We start from the raw sequence: 22,625 nt of genomic DNA on the forward strand, positions 1-22,625 counted from the left end.
TGCACGACGTCAGATCACGAGCTGCCCATCGGCTTTCATGACACTTGGCCAAAGCTCAACACAATGAAGAGAGGGGAGAAAGAAAGTGTGGGGGGGGAGGACGAATGTCGAAGGCACGTTATGGCCACGCACAGCGCGCGTCTGTTACGTGCCCAGCGGCTGCCACTGCAAGTGAACCGGCAAGACGTAACCGAGGCGCTATACAGACGCAAGCAGCGAGCGCTCCCAGTCGCACGTGGTGCGCTCGTGTTGGTTTCTCGTACATCCGTCTCAGGAAAACCCGCCAACGTTCCGCCCGCCGCCGTGTGTCAGCCGCGCATTGTGAAGGAGACCTCCACACGCCGGGCGCGCTACGCACTCAAGTGTAATTCTGGGCCCGCATTCGCGAAAAGCTCTCTAACGCTAGAATTGTACGTAAGAGAAAATCTTCAGCCAGTTCCTGATGGCTGGACATATCATTAGCGGAGGCGGCCAGCCAGTGGCAAAGAGCACTTACGAACTAAAAGCTTTGTGCGTTCGTCCCCTGTGCTCACAAACCGGGCCGCTATAACAAAGCGCGCAGGCTTCGTCGGCGCGTGACACTCTATAGGCCTGACGGCACAACCTCGCAGCGGGTGCCGAATACTGAGTACATACTGTCGGTGTCCAAAGGTTGGGGTGGGGGCTCAATATCCGCGAAAAAAGAAAAAAAAAGAAAACGGTTTGATTTTAGGTACCCTTATAGCCGGTGATAACATACGAACTCAGCAGAACCTCCGCCCACAAAACCGCACTGCATCTGCCCTCTGTGCCTGCACGCTCCAAAACATAGTTCCCGCGAGGCTTCGGTATTGAAAGAAGTTTGTCTCCGTTGTGACTTCATTCAAATGAGCCAACGTAACTGGAAGCTCATCCATACGAGTTCTCTTAGAATTTGATGGCGGTGAATTTGACGCCACTGCATTCTTAGTTTGGCACCGAATATAGCCACGCCATTCGCAGAAGCGCCTTATTGTACGGCTAATGCTTTCGCCCGCCAATACGAAGCACGTACGAGGCATATAATTATCATATTTCTGAGCTGCTAATATGGAAACCTGTCAGGGTTAAAACTGTCGGTTTTCGTGACATAGGCGCGAAACCTGGTATTCAAAGAGAGAAATTTATTACAAGCGCAGAGCTGAGAGGTCGGCCTGAACTACTATGTTCTAGCCTGATACTCAGCGTTTATCTAAGGGGAATAAATGTGGAAGGAGAAAATAAAGATGATGAGGATAACCACAGAAAAGTAGACGCGCATTCACTATTAAAAAAAAAAAGGCTGGAAACACTTGTTACAGTCGCATATCCAGTTCTATTCCCAACCCTTCCTTTTCCTCGTGGGAGGCCGCTCTTCGGGCCACTTGCTCGGATGACCAGCTCTGGCTGGTGGACCGTGCTTGCCTAGAGATGTCGGCCAGGGGGCTCCCGGACGTCTAGGAGCCCAGCCACATTCAAATAGATTCAATAAAGTTTTTATCCATCCATCCATCCATCAAGAACGTCACAATGGCCTTCATGGCCTGACACGCACAGTATTTTGGCCATGGAACCAAAAGAAGACATTCAGAAAGCAGGGCCGGTCGTCGATACGTGCCAAGATCTAGTATTGATTCGCTGGAATCCAGACTCGCGCCACTCTATATCACGTACGACCTAAAGAGTGCTGTACCGTTTACTGGCTGCAGACAGAAGCTATATGCATAAATTAAGCTCTGTCGTGGAACCTGCACATCATAACGGCTGGCCAATGCACCATTACGGTTCTAACTGTAGGAAACGGCATACGTGAAAGGGCTCGCGACGGGGTGTCTTTATAATTTCTCGCGATTCAGTATGTTCCACTACACTGCGAATAGACGCCATCGTTGGTCGGTCTGTCGAACAAACTGGAGGAAAAGATAGATCTGTCACGTTTGTCGGCGCCGGAGAGCCGTAATTAGGATAGAAATGGTGGTCCGCATTAATGCGCTGACAAGCACGGATTTAGGGAGCAGCCCTTTCTCGAAGCAGCCAGTCTTATTTGAACTTCTCTCAGCGAAAGCCGCCAGGAGGGTCAACAGTAAGATAATATTTTTAGACGAAAATAAACAGAGAAGTGTGGCCGTTTGTTGGGTGACAGCTACTCCTGTTCACTTGGTTACTAATATCTAGGATTTTTTTAATTAAAAAAATAAATATTGCATCTGTATCAGTCACGATTAGTTTCGCAAACAGGCCTTATCGAAAGCATTCGGTTTTATGAAGTAAACTTAAGTTGAATTAGCCAGACAGGTGCGCGAAAGAACGCCCCTGCAACCGCTGACCACGCGCGAGGTCTCGATTACATGACTGGTGTAGTTCACGCCGTGTCCGTCAGTATTCCGCTACTGACCGGTTCATGAGTACCGAAGGTCGGCCCTGCTACAGGAGTATGCGGCTTCGTGTTCAATGCAGTGCTCAGCAGTATGCCGCAAAGCTATCATATACCCGCCGTAGTTCCTTAGTGGCTCTGGCGTTACGCTTCCAAGTACGAGGTCGCGGGATCGAATCCCGGTCGCGGCGGCCGCATTTCGACGGGGACGAAATGCAAGAACGCCCGTATACCGTGCACTGGGTGCACGTTGACGAGCCCCAGGTGGTCAAAATTAATCTGGAGAGAGAGATAGGGAGCAAGGAGAAGAATGGCAGGAAGTTCAACCAGACGAGCGCCCGGTTTGCTACCCTACGCTAGGGACTAGGGAAAGAGGGAACAGAAATAGTGAAAATGGGAGAGAGCGAACACTGTGTTGTAGACGCAGCAAAGCGCCTTGATATCGGTCAAGTCCAAGCAAGTGCCCCAGCGATACATTGTGCTGCCGTCACTATGCTGTATGAAGCTAATGGAGTTCCCCACTACGGCGTGTCTCATAGTCAGATTGTGGTTTTGGCACGTAGAAAGCCAAATTCTTTAAATAATTTTTGTTTTAATCTTTCTGACCAAGCAGAGCGAACGTCCTCCAGACGAAATACTAGTGAATATTGTTCTAGCATTACGGAATTACTTTCCTTTTTTATTTTCACAGTCGCTTCACTGTGGCACGGTGTCTCTGGATTGGAAAACGGTCTGGATATAAATTGTATACCGAGATATCATCATTTGATAAACAACGTGTTCATAAATCTGGTGACACTCGCGACCTTTCTAATTGTGGGCCCCATCTCTGACGTCGGTTTTCCGTAAAACAGTGGAGCACGCGTTGTTTGCTCTCAAATTAAACGCTTTCTCGAATTTAACTTCTTTTTTCTCCGCCAACACGGTTCTTGCAAAGTATTCTCTTGTGACACCCAGGTATATTATTTTACTATGACGACTTGAATTCAATAAGCTCGACGCAGAATTTCTGTACTAACTGTTTATTTCTTGATTTTGCAAAGACGTTTTACAAAGTACACCACACGTTAGAAGTATATAAACTCAGTGCACTATATAATAACTACAATGTATTTAATTGGATAAAAGTCGTTCGCGAGAAGTGATTACGAGAAACCTTCCGACGCTACAGATGCGCTGAAGTATTCCACACAGTCAACTATGGCAAATCAGCTTTGCGAAAATCTGCAATGCGGAGGAAGTTGCATGAGACGTAAAGACGTTCACGTTTTTCGTATGCATGCATTCTTAATGCCCTGTCACCTCTCCCTATATAGCGTCATAGGCAACGAACCATCAGTGATCCCCTGCAATTCCAAATCGAAAGATTGCATTGATTGAAAGCAAATACACTTTATCGTTTGCATGCAATGTTCGAAATTTCCTCAGCGCAATAATCGCCAGGTACCATCGATTTCGACACGAAATTTGAAGAAATTAGTGGACCCGTTACCAACAATGGTCATGCAAAAATTAAGCTAAATTATGGTGTTTTACGTGCCAAAACCACTTTCTGATTATGACGCATGCCGTAGTAGGGGACTCCGGAAATTTAGACCACCTGGAGTTCCTTAACGTGCACCTAAATCTAAGTACAGGAGTGTTTTTCGCCCCCATCGAAATGCGGCCGCCGCAGCCGGGATTCGATCCCGCGACCTCGTGCTGAGCAGCCCAACACCATAGCCACTGAGCAACCACGACGGTATGCAAAAATGCTCTTTCAAGACATTACAAAAAAAAAAAAGAAAAAATTGACGACAACGGCATTGTTGGGTGTTATTAACGCATGTATAAAACCGTTTTGTTTACAAGATGGTTCTGTATTTGTACTGTCGCTGTGTATATGACATGAGAGAGAGAGAGAGAGAGAGAGAGAGAGAGAGAGAGAGAGAGAGAGAGAGAGAGAGAGAGAGAGAGAGCCTTATTCAAAAGCAGAGAGGTTTGCCGGCGTAGGAGTGTTCGCCTACATGCTAGACTGCAAGGGAAGGGGAGAAGGGAGAAAAGGGCCCTAGGAGGAGGAGGGCGGACGAAAGTACGAAAGTGAAAATAAATAAATATTATCCCTTGATATCTTGATTTCGCTTTTGCGTCCCCACCCGCCGTGATGGCGTAGTGGCCTTGGCGATGCGCTGCTAAAGCCCGAGGGCGCGGGATCGAATCCCGGCCGCGGCGGCCACATTTCGATGGGGGTGCGAGAGCAAAAATGCCCGTGTACCGTGCATTGGGTGCACTTTAAAGAACCCTAGGTGGTCAAAATTAATCCACAACGACCCACTACGGCGTGCCTCATAATCATATATCGTCGTTTTGGCACGTAAAATCCCAGAATTAAATTTAATCTTTAGTCCTGCTTGTGCGAATGCATGAGCCGTCTTGACTTCACTGCTGGCCTTTTATACGATGTAATAGTCCGAATAACAGCTAAAGCTTTGAGAGGAAGCCAGTTGATTGAAGATAATCGAACAAGAAGTAGAGCGCTTGACGTTACATTGATGGAGAGTGGCGGGGACCTAATATGCGCTGTAGTGTTAACGAGCCATGACTGATTGCGGCTATATTTGTCCTGCATATGACTCTTTCATCGTTGTACGCTCTACATTCTAGTAAAGTATGTTCGATCAATTCCACAGAGCCACAGTTGTAGCAACAGAGGCTTGCGGGTTTTCTAAGGCGGTAAAGGAGGTTGTTTGTTTACGTCATGTCAAGTCGTAGCCGATCGTAGAGTGTCTCTAAATCCCGTGATAGTCGTCTTGGAAGCCTTGATTATTGAAGTTCAGAGTCAATATAGTACACAAATTCGTAGTCTCCGAGGCAGCAAGACCAGAGTTTTTTTTTTTTTCCGCTCCTTAAGGACATATTGTTTTGTCAATGCTGATGCATCAATTCCTGTAAAAAATATCTTCCGTGAATTTCTTATTTTTGTGAAGCAGCGAACATGGAAAAAGCGCGTGTGTGTCATCATCATTCACGTGTGCATGAACGTCTTTTTTTCCAGGTGCGCTGCTTCACCAAAATCATCGATTGCCAACTATAGCCAACTAGTCAGTACCTATATTAAGTGAATTTCTGAGGTTGGCTCTTACGAGCCGCTTCACTGCTTTTTCATTACCTGATATGCCGCGGTGCGATGGAATCTACTGAAAGGTTACGAGATGACCAGCTTTTGATGCTAAGTGGTGTAAGTATGTAATGTCGTCAATGGCTTGCAATTGCTAGTTCGAGTTTGTTTTTCTCAAACGCAGACTTTGCAAAGCTGCTTTCAAGTCAGTAAAGATCGTCCACTGTCGCGGAAGATGCGGTAGTAGGTATCTGATCGCTTCTTTGATCGCACAAAGCTTGGCTAACTTCCATCATTTGTTCTTTCAGGGCGATAAGATAGTGTTTTTCCTGTGAAGCGCATTTATGCGCTTCACAGGAAAAACAGGTATTTATGAGTCATCAGTGAAGATATTTATTTTATTTATTTAACAATACTGTGAGCCTTTTGCACAGGCCCGAACAGGAAGTAGCCACTAAATATGCACATAAGCATGGAATAACAGGGCAAAGAAAAGGAACGAAAAAAAAAAAGAAAACACTGCCGTACAACAACACTGGCATTCAACACAACAATGAACCTTCTTTGTTTCCCGTGAACCAAGAAGGAATAAAAAGAGCTGTTCACAACAATTACAATATGAGTCGTATGGCATTATTGTAGTTACGGGGGTCCAACCAAATACAACTCATCAGTAAATTGCAATAACTACATCTCAAATCTTAAAGCAGCATACAAATACACGTGCACCGTTAATTGTCCCTGCATTCGTGCAATGTATAATATAGTGAGCTACGCGCTCGAATACCCTCATGAGCAACCAAAATATGGCTCCTATTTTGCAACAAAACCATCCACAGAATCTGATTCAACAATTTCCTTTGGCAATGCAATCCACATATCGATTGCCAACGGGAAAAAAATGAATATTTGAACGTGTCGCAGTGTGTGAGATACTGTCTAATGTGTTTATGATGACATGTTTTGATAGAATTTCAGTTGCGGTGGCTGCACGTAATCTCGCTTATTTATATTAATATTGTCATGATATAGTATTGAAAAAAAAACCATCATGATAGCCACACGACGCCGGCAAACAAATGTAGGCAGTGCTGCTTGGTTTCTATGAGCGCTTACGCTCTCGTGCCGAGAATGTTTATTTAGAGTATGTAAATCAGAACTATTTACTTTGGATACTTTCTAAATTCCGTGCGAGTCGCTTCTGGTACGAGATCCACACTATGCTACCATACTCGAGGATCGGCCTTGCTAAAGTTTTACATGATCATAACGGCGGTGTTGGCGTAGCGCACGAAAGTAGGCAAGGAAGGACAGAGACGTTAGTTTCACATAGGATGATGCTGCAGTTAATTTTATTAGCAAGAAACCGAACGTTCGGAAGCCCCTTGTACACGTGTTATCAATATGAGTATTCCATTTCAACGCGTTTGTAAACGTCACGCCTAAATATTTTTACTGTGTCTGTTTATAGTAAATCGTTACCGACTAATATATAATTGACTCTAAATATCGTTTTTCTGTGAGTTATGGTCATATATTTTTTCTTCTTAAGATTAATTTCCATTCCCTACATGTCACACCAACGGGCTATGTTGTTTAGTGTAGTACCTAATCTAAGCTGGTCAACGATTACTCGCACGAAAGTGTAAGTTACCAAGTCATCGGCGAAGAGCAGCAATTTCACTCCATTTTCTGCGCAACCATCGATGTCATTACCATAAGAACTAACAATGGTCTAAATACGGACTCCTGTGGCACCTCTGAATGAACTTCGAGTTGGTCAGAGTCATAATTACTTATGTCAACATACTGGCTTCGGTTTAGGCTGCTATACAGTCCACTATTTTGTGTTCAATTCCGACAGACCTAACTTTCTCGATTGGTTTACAGCGCACGACACCATCATAGGCCTCAGAAAAATCAATAAAAATGGCATCGGCTTGGAATTCAGAATTAGTTATTGATGCGAAATCATGTGTTATCTCTAATCATTGCGTTAAATAGTAGGCAAATCTTTTCTAAAACAATGCTGCATAGGATATAGTACGTTATTTCATTCTAAGTACGTCGTGGCGGCTTTACTTACTGTGTGTTTCATTAATTTACAGCAGCAACTTGTTGGTGATGTTGGTCTGTATGTTTCCACGTGTAATTTATTGCCTTCTTTATGGATGGGAATTACTTTGGCACATAGCCAATCCGTGGGAAGCGCAGCTGTACTCAGCGATGTGGAAAATATAATCTGCGAAAAGGGGAGAGAGTTGCTGCGCGTATCCTTTCGAAAATACATTTGGTATGTTATCGGGCCCCAGTTCCTTCTTGGTGTCTATTTGCAAAAGCAAGTTTAATATGTCCGACTCTGTTATCACAGTTTCGCCGATCCGTGCATCAGCGTCTGCCACGGGTGCGCTCGAGGGCGGCGAGCGCGTGAAAACAGATTATAAATAGCTGTTACATCTATTTTATACAATGCGTCATTTCTATTTTACTGCGCAAGCCTTCTGGCTTCGATAAGTTGCCTAGACAAATTTAACATATATGTGTCATGTTCGAGTATTCCGCTCTGATATAACCCAATGCTGTTGGTCAGATGCTGCTTGCCATGGAGTGCAGTGTGGTTAGCATTATTCCCCGTGCTTGCGTGGAGATCGCAAGCTGGATGCTATCAACGGCGTCACCAACGCCTGACTTTATTAACGCGAAAGCCTTATATGTGTCATCGTTCAGTTGACCTTCAAAGTCCTTGAGCGAAAACGCGGCGACGATACGAAAGCTACCAACACTACCTTCATCATCAATGGATCATGCCCCCGTAAGCAAGCAAGATGGATGATAAAGATGAATGATAAAGCGAATTAAAATGGATGATAAAGCGAATTACCAAGGACGATAAAGCGAATTAAGTGGTTGACTCGGGTGAGTTAAAGTCTATTTACTTTAACTCACCTGAGTAATCCACTTCATTCGCTTTATTAAGGTTTAGGACTAGGCGATTTAAGATGATGACTAAGCGAATTAAGAGGATTACTAAGCGAAGTAAAGTAAGCGAATTAAGATGATGAGTAAGCGAATTAAGAGGGATGACTAAGCGAATTAAGGGGGACGTGTACGCCGTGGGTCTGTCTGTAATGCATCGGCACTTGGGCTATCGCCTTCAAGTCGTCTTAGAGGTAACGTAAGAGACCCTGTGAATTTTCTTGCTGTTGTTGCGATGCGGCTCAGAAAATGTTTCTTTTCTTGAAGTTGAACACGGGTCGTTTCTTGAACTTGCAGTAAGTCAAGGGGGAAGCACTTACCTTCCGCTTCAGCTCCCACACACGGCGAGTCTTTCCGAAGTTCAAGGCAGATACGTAAGCAGTTATTTCGTGCCGCTTCAAGGTTTTTCTTGCTGGTAGGGAATAGCCGCTGCACGGCTGGAAGGCTATGGTGCAGTATACCGTCGACAGAGGCATTGTGTATCTCTACCATGAAGCGGCAGTCGCTGTCCCATCGCTGTCCAGCATAGGTAGCTCATCAGCTGAGATACGCCGAAAATCCGCTCGCGTAATCTTTTAACCTCTTGGATCTACCGTAAAAAGATTGCGGTCAACCATGATGTCAAGGAACCTTGGAGTCTGGGTATAACGAAGGGTTCGACCGCCACCTATCAGCGGATAGCTATCCATCAACTTACGGGTGAACGCCGTGGCAGCACTGTTTTTTTTTTTCGGGCGATAGCTGCAGTCCTTTACACAGCTGCTAGATACGTCAGTACATTCAAGAGTGCTCTTTGAAGTCGCTTTTGAGCAGCTCGACGAGAACGCGACGCGCTACAAATACAGATGTCGTCTGCGTATAGCGTGATGTTAACACCTCTCGTTAGGCACTTATTAAGATGTATGAGGTTGAAGAGTATAGGGCTGAGAACAGCGCCTTGGGGGATTACTTTTTCGACAGCAATTGGACGTTCGTGTGTATCCATGAAAAGTTGCTGCCCTCTCAGATAACGGGAAATCCAAGAATACCGCTATCCTCCAAAGCCAGCAGCTTCGAGGACATCGAGGATTGCTGTATGAAGAACAAAGTCGAAGGCGGCTATGATGTCTAAGGAAACTGCGATTGAAACGGGTACACAAGCTATTTCTTTTTCAATTGGAGGGCATAGGTCGAAAAGAAGCAAAATTTGTTGGCTGTTCACCTGGCTTGACTACAGGGATACTTTCTGCAAGCTTCCACGTAGCAGGAACATCACCGCTCGTCCATGAGAAATTGTAAGCTTCTAAGAGACGAAGGCGGCAGTGGCAGCATAGATGCGAAAGAGCCTCATAGCTGATGCCGTCGTGACCAGGAGAGGATCGTTTGCTCTTGGTCATCTATGGCCACCTGCAGAGTTCCTCTTGTGTGACATGATGTATGATATGTGATACTTGTGTTCGCCTGTGGTGTTTTGATAGTTTCTTTGTTATCTCGCTGTATTGATTTGACTGCTATGTGATATGACTTCGCTATGTGTGCATTCACGGTTTTTCACCATTTTCTGCTCTGTCTCCTAATAAATTGTATGCAAAAGTACACAAAGCTATATACGTAGCTGTACCACCTGTTCAAGAGAGAGAGAAGAGTCACCGGCGTATCGTATATTTGTGCGCGAACATTTCCTTTCATCATGCATCGACGGAAAGCGCCAATCTACAGTGTTTCGCTGGAGACTGTGACCTGGGAACACCGAGTTCGGTGTTTCCAGCAGGTGACAACAGTTTGGTCGGGCACTGGCCGGCTTGCGAAGGCTAAAGAAACAGGGAGATTATAGGACGACGAGATACGCCTATCATTCCGCCGTCAGCCGTAAACAGTCCCACTTCCTGGTCGCTGTACACTTTGACGACTTCAATCGTGAAATGGCTCGTAGCAGGAACACTCGGCTCGTCTTCGTCAATTTAGACGCCACTTACGCGTGTTCAACTTGAATCGAGATGTTTTTATGAAACGGTGACGCCACAGAGCGGTACAGCGTGGACCACCGACAACTTGATGGGCGTAGCTCATCATTCCATAGCCTATACATGTCTATAGCCTATACATAGCCTGTACATTCCATAGCATATACAGCCTGAGACAGCGCAAGCTTGCCAGTAGGGGTGTTCACAACGCAGGTGCGCGATATGATGATCCCTATTCTTAGCCACAACGCAAAAAGAAGACGACCACACGGAGAAGACAATAAAAACAGCACTAGCAATTACTGGCAACTGAAAATTTATTCCCGAAAATTTCCCAAGTACTCGACCTGTGCTCTGCGTATGTGCAACGTCATTTGACAGTTTTAGTTCATATCAGTTGATGGCGCTATTGCTGTGGCTTTCTTCCACCTCCTCTGTGTGGCCGCCATGGTTAAGAATGAGCAGTGCTCAAGAAAACTTACCCCTCGCCTTTTTGATGACCGCATTGAGTATCACGTGGTCACGGCCAGTGGCGTAGACATGGGGTGGCACACCGGGAACGTGCTCGGTGTGCCACCCCCTGGATAACTGCCTCAATAACGCTTGTTTTTTTAAGTTGATGGAAAGTGTGCTCGGTAGTCGAAAAAAAAATACTCCGTAGCAGACATTGGAGCTCGCAAGCTATAAACTCTCTTGTCGAATGATAGATGGGATTGAAGTACCTCGACTATACGAGAGAGGCGCCGTAGTGGAAGGTTCCAGGTTAATACTGACCAACTGAAATTCTTCAACGGGCACCTAATCTAAACACACAAATATTTTTGCCTTCCGCACCTATCGCATAGCGCCGCCGCAGCCGTTACTCTAACCACCGACCTCGTCCTCGCGCAGGGATAACGCCACAGCCACTCAGTAACCGCGGCTGGTGAACTTTTTCGTTACTTATTTCCCTAATGTTGCTGTTGATTATGATGATGATGATGACGGTGGTGGTTGTGGTTATAGCAATAATAATAATGATGATGAAATCTGCTGTACGCGGCAGGCAGGCGTTTCACATGTATGAGGCCCCTGCTGTACACGGTCACCATTTTGCTACGGTTGCCTTCAGGATACGAACATCACGTGTCCCGAGCGTGATGCCTTGAAAGCGGCTCGAGCTAACGAAGTATAGACGACACTGGAAGGACGGGCACGCCCACGGAGGTGTTTGCCCATCCCTTCGCGGACATCATTTCCGAGACTCGCGGAAAAAACAAAACCCACGCAGCAGTACGCCACGGACACGCGCATCTACTTCGCAAACAGCTCGGCCCGGTCGCTGGTACCGGCAATGGCAGAGTCACGCCAATGATCGTGGCGAGTGTTCCTTTATATATTTACCCTGTTACGGCCAAGACGGCCAACAGTATTTGGAAATAATATATATATATATATATATATATATATATATATATATATATATATATATATATATATATATATATATATATATATATACAATAAATTGCTAGTGCAAAGCAACTTATCGCAATTACAATATAGTTTTCTTTCTTTTTTCGATTCCTTCCATCCTTTGCTCCAGCCTATTTAACTCGCATCAAACAATACAATGCAATACAATACAATTTTGTTTCCATCAAAAAGATGAAGGAGGCTGTTGTGGGTAAAAGCGTCCCCTAAGAGAAGCTTGACAGGAAACCACTGCCCCTTCAGTACATTGCAGTCGGTGACAGCTGCTAACATGAGACACTTCACTCCATGTGGAAACACCTATCAAGCAGATGGCAAGGATAAAAAACAAAAAGAAACTTCAGAAAATGCGCAGATTAACGCCAAAACTTACGTGCACCAAAAGAAGTAAAAATACCGAGGTAATTCGTTAATCAAATTATCTATTTGCGTAAAGAAAAATAAATACTAAGGTTTTGTTGTGTAGTTCTTCAAATATTAATTCCAGTTCTGTTGTGTTCATTCAAAAGTGTAGGCAGCGTACTTGAAAATGTTTCTTTTGAGTAATTCGTTTTTGCAGTTACCATGCACCTTCTAAATTTACTTATGTCGAGTGGCACATGACGTCACGTTATGTTCAAGTCCTGCAAGGTTGCTCAGCAATCGGCGATTCTACCTTAATTCGCTTTTGAAAGTCATGGTTAGTTTGTACTGGTATAATTCAAGTATGGGTAGTACATATGCATGTGGGAATATATTAGATGTGTGACAGTCGTTCGAAACATTAAACAGTGTTCTTATAAACATTTTTGAAGAGGAAATATTTTTTGTATGTTTGTGAATGTCGTAGCACCCCACACTAGGAGGCAGTAATAAAGGTATACGAGTAGAATAGAGAAGTGTAAATGGGTAATGGGCTACACTGACGTGTCACGCCACCGATTTGGGCCAATTTTTTGGAAACGTGATCGATGGGTCATTCCGAGTCATATTTTGCGAAAAAGGTTACCCCCAATATTTTAATACTACTAACCAACTTTATAGCTGTCTCTTCATACAAGAGATTAAGAACACCATGTACGTGTTTATTTTTTTTTTTTTGGTTGGTATACTATGCATTTCGTCTTGTTTGCGTTTATTTCTAAATCATTTACATCAGTCCATTTATGCAGATGAGAGAGAATCAAGCTTACCTTATTTTGAAGTCAGTTGTAGTCCTTACCAAATAGAAATATTGACGCATCATCAGCATGTAGAACATATTTAGCTTCCGTGTGGGTGTTTGGTTAATCGTTAAAGTATACATTAAAAAGAAGAGGTCCGAGTATACTACTTTGTGGTACACTCTTCACGATAAGCTTCAAGCTGGAGCGGTAAGTCTGAATTTGCACAATCTGTTTTCGGTTGTTTAAGTAAGACGTGATCACCTTTAACGCGTCCCTCTGATACCATAACTTTCAAGTTTCTTAAGCATTATATTACGGTCAGTGTTACCAAAAGCGTCGTTAAAATCCACATAAATACCGAGCACTAATTGTTTTTCTTCAAACTGTGACAAAATAATATATTTTTGTTCCAGGAGTGCAAGTTACGTAAGCTTAAACTTTGTGTAGCCGTATTGCGCAGTTGAAATGATATCATTTTTTTTTCTGGAAAGCTATTTATTTGGCAGTGCACAAGCTTTTCGAGCCCTTTGGAAGATATAGGCAAGGCCGAAATCCGCCTATACTTCCTTATATCGTCCGCATCCCCCTTTTTAAAGATAGCAATCACTTTTGCAATCTGCATTATTCTGGGAAAAACGCCAAGCGATAAGCAAAGATTAAAAATGTGCGTAAGATGCGGAGACAAAATATCTAGCACATATTTAATTGGTCCTATTTTGCATACCATTAACATCGCACGAACAGGTATTCTTAAGGGAAATAAAACAAGTGCGAACTTCTTCCTCAACAACAGGCCGTAAAAACAAAGTATTTCTTTCAGCTATAGATTCCGAAAAATTATAGAAAGAACTCATGTTTGCACTACAAACTAAATAATAGTTAAAATAATTTGCAAGAGCATTGCCAGATACTTCAGATCCATTTAACTCTTATCTTTTCTACCCCCGTAAAAAATTTATTGCGGTTTAAGAGTGAATTCAACTTCTTCCACAAGAGATCGATTTTATGCGAGCAACCTTCAAGTTATAACTGAATGTATCGCGACCTACTCGCCTTGATTTCTTTGTTTAGTTTGTCGCGGTACGTATTATATTTCTTTAGAACGTTGGATTCCCAACTTTTAACAAAGTCGTGGTATAATTTATTACAATTGCAGCATATCTTTTTATACAGGTCGGGCGTTATCTATGGTTTTCTGATTTTCATTTTTTTTTTTCGGGAAAGTGACATCTGTATAATTCTGTCATAGGATTCACGAAAGTGTTATAGACTTTTTTCAACGTTAGTAATCCGTCGAATGCGCTCCAGGTCACAAAAAGGTAGCTCGTTTTTGAAGGCATGTAAATTTGTTTCAGTGATTGGATGGATGGAAAAACTTTATTGAGGTCCATCGGAACGTGCACTAGCAGGTAGCGGCCCGCTCCCACGTCGGGACAGAAAGACCTATAGCCTCTCCGCCCCGTCGTGCGCCCGTTGGAGTGCCCATACACTGTAAAGTAATTTACACCCTAAAAAGTGAAAGAAAGGTGTAAATGTGTCTATAACGCACACCCTTAGGGTGTTATCTATGTAACGGACACCCTAAGGGTGTCAGTTATAGACACATTTACACCATTTTTCACTTTTTAGGGTGTAAATTATTTTACAGTGAATATAGTTGGGATTCAAAATCGGCACTGCGTAGGGCAGCCTCCCACTTGGACGACGTAACGTCTTCGTCGCCCCGGAACGCGGGCTACCGCCAGAGCACGTGGTCTAAGTTGGCGAAGTCTGAGCAAAGGGTGCAAGTGTTTGACGTTTGAATTTCGACATAGATCCGGTGTGAGAGGGCAGGACTACAGGGTATGCCCCGACTTGCAAGAGTCCGAGTGCCAATGCCTGAGGCATGTTCAATTTACTGTGCGGCGGCGGATACTTCCGCCTCCCCAGATAAAAGTTTCAGTAATTGACTCCATGGAAGGAAATGCGCTGTCCTTTATTGTTTTTGAAGTAGTGTTTTTTACCGTCAAGCATATATTGGAGGGTGGTCCCTGATATCTGTGATAATACCCCTGCAGTACTATTTCCAGTTTCAAAACTTGTTATGAATAGGTCAAGTAATCTATCCTTCTGTTCTGTGATTCCAGTTGGCAAAACAATGTAGTTTTCACACCCACCTGAAGCAATTAACATTGTTAAGGCTTTCTGAGACGTAGAATCTGCTGAGAAGTCTACATTGATTTTCCTGCAGATATATACGAGGTAGTATTGATTATTAGAAACGAACTGCAGTAACTGTTCATAGAAAGAAAACAACACTGTCAATGTTCACATTCGGTGGTCTGTAGCACGCAGAAAATACATATTTTCCAGAGCGCATTGTCAACATTTCAAAATCGTCACAGGTTACGCAGAAAGAAGGAATTTGTTCGCGTGGTATAGTTTCTTTTAACAATAACATGACACCGCCCGCACGACGATTTGTTCGGTTCAAACAGTGGCATTAATAAGAGGCTAGTTTGAGGCCGGCGCTGTCATCTTTGCACGACGTTTCTGCTGTCATAATAACATCGAAGAGGATCGAAAAACCAGATTTAAAAACATGTACATCGCTTTCTTAGTTACAGAGCGAACGAACAATCATTGAAATGAAGGCATCTTAACGACATTCTGCTTTCAGCTGCGACAACATAATTTAGGTCTTGCGGATAAATCTAAGCATAATTTTTTTTGCATAAGACGTTTAGAAAAAAAGAAAGGCTGTTGTTGTCAAACTGATTCAAAGAGATAGACTAAGACACAAAAGGTCTTTCTCACTTCGCATCGTGATAGCAGGGTCGCCATCTGTCTTGCGCCACAAGATCTTGCCGTTTCTACACCATGCATATCTGTACCCTTTTCTTTCGAGCGGCCAGTCGCGTGGCAATTTCGCGTGCATTTGCGGGCTTCTTTCACGCTCGGAAAAAAACACTTTTAAGTAGCCCGTGTATTGAGCAACAGAAAGCTGCATCGGGAGATTTTTCATGTCGCTCTACAATTTTCTCATTGACACTTTTCATGTAATTATAATATTTGAAAAGTTGATTAATTAATGACTAATTACATAAATAGGCGGAATGAGAAACAAATAATCTGAGTGTCTCCGAGCGACGGCAAACAACATTACCTTGCTTCTGCCCAGCTACGTGGCATTCGCGTATTCTTTAACTCTGGCTAAATTTAGCTGGGACACCCTGTATATGCGTATCCCAGCTAACAATAGCCAAGCTGTTCAACGCAAAAAAAAAGAAAAGAAAAGAGAACACGCAAAAAGATATTATTTAAAGACCTACGGCATTCGGTCGTCGGACGTTTTATAATTTTATATTGCAACCCGCCGCGCCCTTTAGGGCATATCTCGACTCCGAACAATGATCATCTGTCTCGCGTGTCTTTCTTTCATGCTGCACGCCCGATACGTTCAGGTCACGAACAGCATGCTCGTATCAGGGTGAAAACGTTACTGACTCGAAAGTAGAGAGCGCAAAACGGTAAATAAAGTGTACGCAGGACTGACGACGATTGGTGGGCGAGGTAAGCCCCGAAAGGTGTAAAAACGTTTTAGAGTGTACACTCTTAAGCAAATTTACACCCTTTGGGTCGTATCTTGCCACACAACGATAATCGTCATCTGTCTTGTCCGCACTTTCTTTCCTTAACGCTGCGAGCTCGGTACTTCCAAGTTACGAACGACATGCATGTTACCAGCATGACAGAGCATTCTCGACAGGAAAGTAGCGAGCGCAGCGTTTTCAAGAAAGGAAACGCAAGCAGGACAGATGGCGATTATCGTTGTGTGGAAGATATTCACCCCAAAGGGTGTAAACTTTTTTTACAGTGTGGGGTCAGCGACGTAAAGCGTAAAACCTCGGTGTCATCGCTACAGCGGAAGGTACTTCCCCAGAAACGTTACGTTTTGGGCGAGTTGGTTGTACACGGTCTTTTGGAGACTTTTGCGCCCACAAAAACAGGACGTCGAACGAAGAAGGGACACGCAACATGCGCCCTCGTGGCTTCTAGCTACGTATAAGCTTGTTACCACAGCAATACGCGAACTATAGTGCCATGTCATACCGTATCGGTGCAAAAGTGAAGCGGGCAATGAACTGCTCCTGTTAACGGTGACATCGAGGTGCCGCTGAGGTGGCTCCTTTTTTTTTTTTCTTTGCTAGGCGTGACGCTGGCTTCCCTCTGCACATAGCTACTCCCCCTCCTCCTCTTTTTTGACACATACTAAGCATACTGCAGAAGGACACGTTGTGGGCAAGTTGGTGTTTGTTTAATGGCATGGTGTAGCGCAAGGGCACAGCCACAAAGAAGAGAACACAGGACGCGTCGCAGGCGCTACTAAGCATACTGCATCGTACGTCATGTATGTGAGCCCCGGCATTTTGCTTTGCCCTGATACGATTGTGGCAACCTGCCGTAAATGCAAATTATATCCCGGCTGCATTTAATGGCGAACCATTAGTTCGCGCCGTCCCGAGAGTGGTGGAGCCAAACAGAGACGAACACGCCCCCTCCTTCTTTCAACGGCAGCCTGTGGCTATGGAGGAAGAGGTCCAGCAAAACGGACGGCCTGTCGCGAGCCGGATGACAGCCCTGCCCACGGCAGCGGCCAGTTTTGGCGCCAGTATGCAGATGCTGACGCGTGGCCGCCGCCGAGCACGTGGCTGCGGCGTCTGCTCCTCCTCGCCGACGAAGCGGCGGCGTGCAAAAGCCGACGGCAGCGCCGTCGCCGATGCGCTCACCCCCCTCGCCCGCATAAAAAGCCAGCGCTGCGCGTCCCACGTGCCATCATCCCCCGCGAGCTCCGTCCGTCTTCGCCGTTCTTCAAGGTGCGCGCACGTTCAGTCTGCAAGACGAGTCCCGCTCGAGCCATACTGCCATCCCGCCTCACCCAGGGCACCGCTCTCTCAGTCGCGCACCAGTTGCACCCGCAGTTCGCGCCCAGGGGCCGCCAGCAACTCTCGTAGGAGAAGGGTGAGTACAGGAGCTCGCGCACCCAGTGTATGCAACTCATCCGCGGCTTCCGATCGTCGCGCAGCATCCAGTTCCGAATAGATAGCGGTTCTGATTGAGAGCGGGCGCACCGGCGAGGCGCCCGCGCATGGTCCCGGAGTCGGGTTTGTCTTCGGACGCCGGTTCCGGGCCAGCTTGACCCCTCCAGGAATTCGGCCTTGGCCGTAGTGACGCAGTCAGTCAGTGTTTTAGTGGCTTATCGGAAGCCGTTGCGCGAGGATGCCTGGCGCCGCGCCGCTCACCCTCCGTCGCGCACTTACACGCTTCCCGTTTGTCAGGAATTCCGGGATGATGGGCTGTCCGGAGCGGAGAGTGCGCGGCCTTGGCTCTCCATGACACCCCCCCCCCCCCCACCTCGTGTCCGTTGCTTTCGGTTAGTTAATCGCCATAATGAAAGAAATGCGTCCTTCCACTGCGACTTTTCCGCAGAGATACGAGTGATCGCGAGTGCGAGACATGCTCGCTTTTCATTTGCATGCTTTGAGGACAAGGCTGCGCTGCGCGCGCGTGTGTGTGTCCGTTGCTTTACTCCTCTTGCAGTCGGCGCGCACGCACGCACGCACGCGCGGGCGCCGAGTCACGACGGTCAGATGTCAGCACTGAGTGGAAGCCTTCGCGGCCGGCGTACGGGTATGCGGCCTAGACGGCAGGTACTCTTTCTTGAATGACGGTGTCTCGCAATAAGCTGCGCGGAGTGTGTTCGTACATGTTGTTTCTGTTGTGGACCGCTTGTGCTCGGTTCATTTTCATGAGGTGGCTACAACTTATTCGCTTATTGCGCTTCTAGGAGAAATTACATAAGGTTATGTGGTCGCGTACAAATATAAGCTTTATTGCCGCTGTTAACTTTTGACGAGATTTCCTCGTGGAACGTATATGTACCACCAATTTAAAGCATGATATGCAAGTGGTAACAAAAAAAAAATAGAGTAACAAAGCTGAAGTACTGCACCATGTCTGAACGGTCGTGGGATATGCTATATCTATTGCCGTGCTCATTTTCACATCTGCCTTCAGAGCGCATAATTATAATACAAATGTGCAAGGAGTAGATATTAGGCGCCTGCCTTCCGGCGCGGCACTTGGCTCCAAATTTTGGACGCGGAAGCAGCTGTTCTTTCTGTGCAGCGGCGAGACGTCTGCGGATGTGACTGGCAGTTACCGATTGTCGGGGAAGAGCTAGGAGGCACTGCTGCTGCTTACGTCACAGCTTTTCCTCGAATAACGTTTCCTTTCTGTCCACATCCCTGTAATGGTACAGTCCCATAAGTTTTGCCTTATAACGGTCGAGTTATAGGCAAAGTGTGCGTCTCTATACCGCAGGGCCGTGGACTATTGTGAGAAAGCGTTTCTTTCAAAGGGCTTTAAAAGACTCATATGGCGGACGGGGTCGCTCTATTCTTCTTGCTCTGTCGTGTGCTCGTGCTTCTGTGCCCGTCTGCTGCTGTTATCGCTTTCGAAATCTGAATGCGACCTGACTTAACAGCGAGCAGCGACTCCTGCCGAGAACGGTATTGCTCGAGGCAAGGCTTCGCATTGTGCCACACGCCCTTTCCCTCGCATTCGTGTATTTTTCTCGGGATGCGCGAGCGACGTGTTTCCCACGCGCCGTGGTGGCTATGGCGTTGCTCTAAAAATCCCGAGGGCGCGGGATCGAATCCCGGCCTCGGCGACCGCATATCGATGGGGGTGAAATGCAAGAAGCCCGCGTACCGTGCATTGGGTGCACGTTAAAGAACCCCTGCAGGTGCTCAAAATTATACCGGTGTTCAAAATTAGTTTTTCTGCAAGAAGCATTAGAGGGAAATGTAGCGCTATAGTATCTGCGGGATCTGTAAGCATTGCGGGTTCAGCATGCATAGGAATGATGAGTGCAGTACATGGATTTACCGAAACTTACTCACTGTGCCTTCAAACGACTTTGTCACTTCGCAGATTGATTGTTCTCGGCAAAATATTGCTTTATGAATGCACAAATTCCCAGTGGTTGTGCATGTGCGCATAGTTATTGTCCTCGTGCGTGTAGAAATAAAAATATCGCTAGAAAATTTCGTGTAATAAAGGCCGACAAGGCGTAATAAATGAACCTGCACGAACCTCTGAAGCCCAATGAACGAAGGGTAGAGAAGTCGATGTATACTACCCGTCATTCCCATGGTGCAGCTGAACGATCGCAGCACCAGAGTTCCCTATAGTGATTTGAGAATGAAACTGCGCTCGACCAACGGCAGCTCGTGTCGTGTGCCTTATGAAGAGCGCGCGACTGAGAAAGCGGCTCATGAGGTGTCTTTCAGACGTCTACAGTCGAAAGTAAATTTTTGGATTTTACGTGCCAAAACCACCATCCGCATTGAGGAGACTCCGGCTTAATTTTGACATCCTGGTGTTCTTTAACGTACACCCAATGCACGGTACACGGGCGTTTTCGCATTTCGTCCCACCGAAATGCGGCCGCCGCGAACGGGATTCGATCCCTCGGGCGTAGTAGCGCAACGCCAAAGCAAATATGCCACCACGGCGCGTACAACGTGTACATAGTAGCTCATTGTAGTTATAACATAGTCACCTGCCATCTAGCTCTCTTTCCCTGTACCTTCCCCTCACCCTGGTGAGGAGAGTAGCAGGCTATAGAGACGTGCTCTCCAGGTCGACCTCTCTTACTTCCTCCATTAAAATGTCCTCCTCCTAACCCATGTGAAAACATGATGTGCATGCCAGCGATTAGACCTCGTGCATAACAGCGCAACGCCAAAGCCACTAAGCAACCACGGTGGGTACGTCTACGTGCAGAACGGCTCACGTGAATTCGTCTGACAAATCTATGCCGGGCCGCAACACGAGGAAGTCTTTAATTCGGGCTAGCTGGTTTTGCGAAGTGTGCACAATGTTGCTGCACTAAGGGGCCGTATTTATTCATTTATTGAATTTATCGTTACAAGTGTTTAAAAATCTTCAAAATACTCTCCTTTTGCGTCGATACATGATCTCCAGCTCGACTTCGAGCTCCCGAATGTGTTCCGGTAGTTCTCCTCCGGATTGGCCTTTAATGTTGCGGTACAAGCTGCTTTGATCCCGTCCACTGTTTCAAAATGCTTGCCTTCCAGGGGTGTTTTGAGGCTTGGAAACAGAAAAAGTCGGGGGTGGGCTGGGGCTGCACGGGGGCTGGGGGATCGTTGGCACCTCTGCTTTAACCAGCTAGTCGGTGACGATGAATGCGCTGTGGGCCTGCGCATTATCGTGGTGCAACGTCCAGTTGTGAGCGATGTCCGGCCGGATGCGTTGAACTCTGCGTTTCCGTATTTTGAGGACTTCCACATAAAATTTGGAGCTCACAGTAGTTCCAGGCTCTACAAATTCGTCATGAACCAGTCCATGGGCGTCAAAAAAAAAAAAAAAATAATCAACGATGAGCATGATCTTGATCTTTGATTTGCTCACCCTGGCTTTCTTCTGGCGAGCGGACGATAGCATGTGCCACTCAGATGATATCCTTTTGGTGTGCGGGTCACATTCAAATACCCAAGTCTCGTGCCCTGTAATGACGCTGTCCAAAAATTTTCGATCACGTTTGCATATGTCGAGGTTTTCTTTGCACGTTTCAACGCAGCGTGACTTTTGGTCGTCAATGAGCACTTCTGGAAAAATTTTTGCGCCCACCTTCCGCATGCCGATGTTGTTTGTAACGATTTCATGAATTTGAGTTTTCGGAATGCTTAACGTGCCGGCCATTAGACGAACACCTATTCGTCGGTCTGAGTTAAACAGTTCCCTCACTCGCGTCACATTGTGGTGGTCGTGGAAGGCCGTCCGGCGCGGTCCTCGTTGTCGACCTCTTCCCGGCCTTCCAAATAGACCTTGTGCCACCAAAACACTTGCCGATCTGACAGGGCATGTTCTTTGTAAGCAGTCTGGAGCATATTAACAGTTTTTGCAGCGGTCTTGCCAAGTTTCAAGCAAAAGTTGATCGAAAATGTTTGTTCTGACCAGCGCTGCATTTTCACTTGCAAAAGAATAAAACTCTCACGGACATGCTCGTCCTACACTCTCCGATGCTCGGAGCACACTGAGCGACGGGGCGCTGCTTAGCTGGGTTCCCCCACTACCAGTTTCAACTGTTAGACCACGCTCCGACGTACAGTCGCGTCGCAATAAATTCACTGATATTACTTTCAGGACAGACCCTGTATACGTTGAACGAGGAAGCTGAATACCCTAGGTCAGTAGTAAGCATAGCGCTGCAAGGCTTTCGCACCATCTGATTATGTACAGTCGCGGATTTTCAGTTCGGATACACCGGTGCTCACGTTTGGTCCCGAAGGGCCGCAGGATACTCTTCAGTCCCTCAAAACTTGTGTATATACAACGCGGCGCATTCACGTCGCCAGAAAGAGGGACCAGTGCCTGCAGAGAGAGAGAGAGAGGATGCATATGCCGGCAGACAGCGAGGTCGTAGCGTTAACTTGTCGTACAAAGAATTGACATTAAGCACCGCAAATGCAACTATGAAAGCAAGACGGAGACTCGGACGTCTCTCGCGGAGCAGGGACGGCATGCCGCTTGAAGGAGGGGGCGTCCTTTCG

The 22,625-nt window shown here is 46.1% G+C and overlaps 2 protein-coding genes across 3 annotated transcripts in view; one reads left to right on the forward strand and one right to left on the reverse strand.

The window, feature by feature from the left end:
• The window catches only part of Scgalpha (sarcoglycan alpha), a 196,785-nt gene that overhangs the window by 122,772 nt on the left and 51,388 nt on the right, over window positions 1–22,625 (reverse strand). The gene's annotated exons all lie outside the window — the stretch shown is intronic.
• The window catches only part of LOC142566383 (astakine-like), a 47,695-nt gene continuing 42,870 nt past the window's right edge, over window positions 17,801–22,625 (forward strand). For both annotated transcript variants that reach the window (XM_075677347.1, XM_075677348.1), the window contains exon 1: window positions 17,801–18,006. The gene's annotated coding sequence lies outside the window, so the exon portion shown is untranslated. The remainder of the gene's footprint in view (window positions 18,007–22,625) is intronic.

The sequence above is a fragment of the Dermacentor variabilis genome, unplaced genomic scaffold, assembly GCF_050947875.1.
Source record: "Dermacentor variabilis isolate Ectoservices unplaced genomic scaffold, ASM5094787v1 scaffold_12, whole genome shotgun sequence".
Lineage (NCBI taxonomy): Eukaryota > Metazoa > Arthropoda > Arachnida > Ixodida > Ixodidae > Dermacentor > Dermacentor variabilis.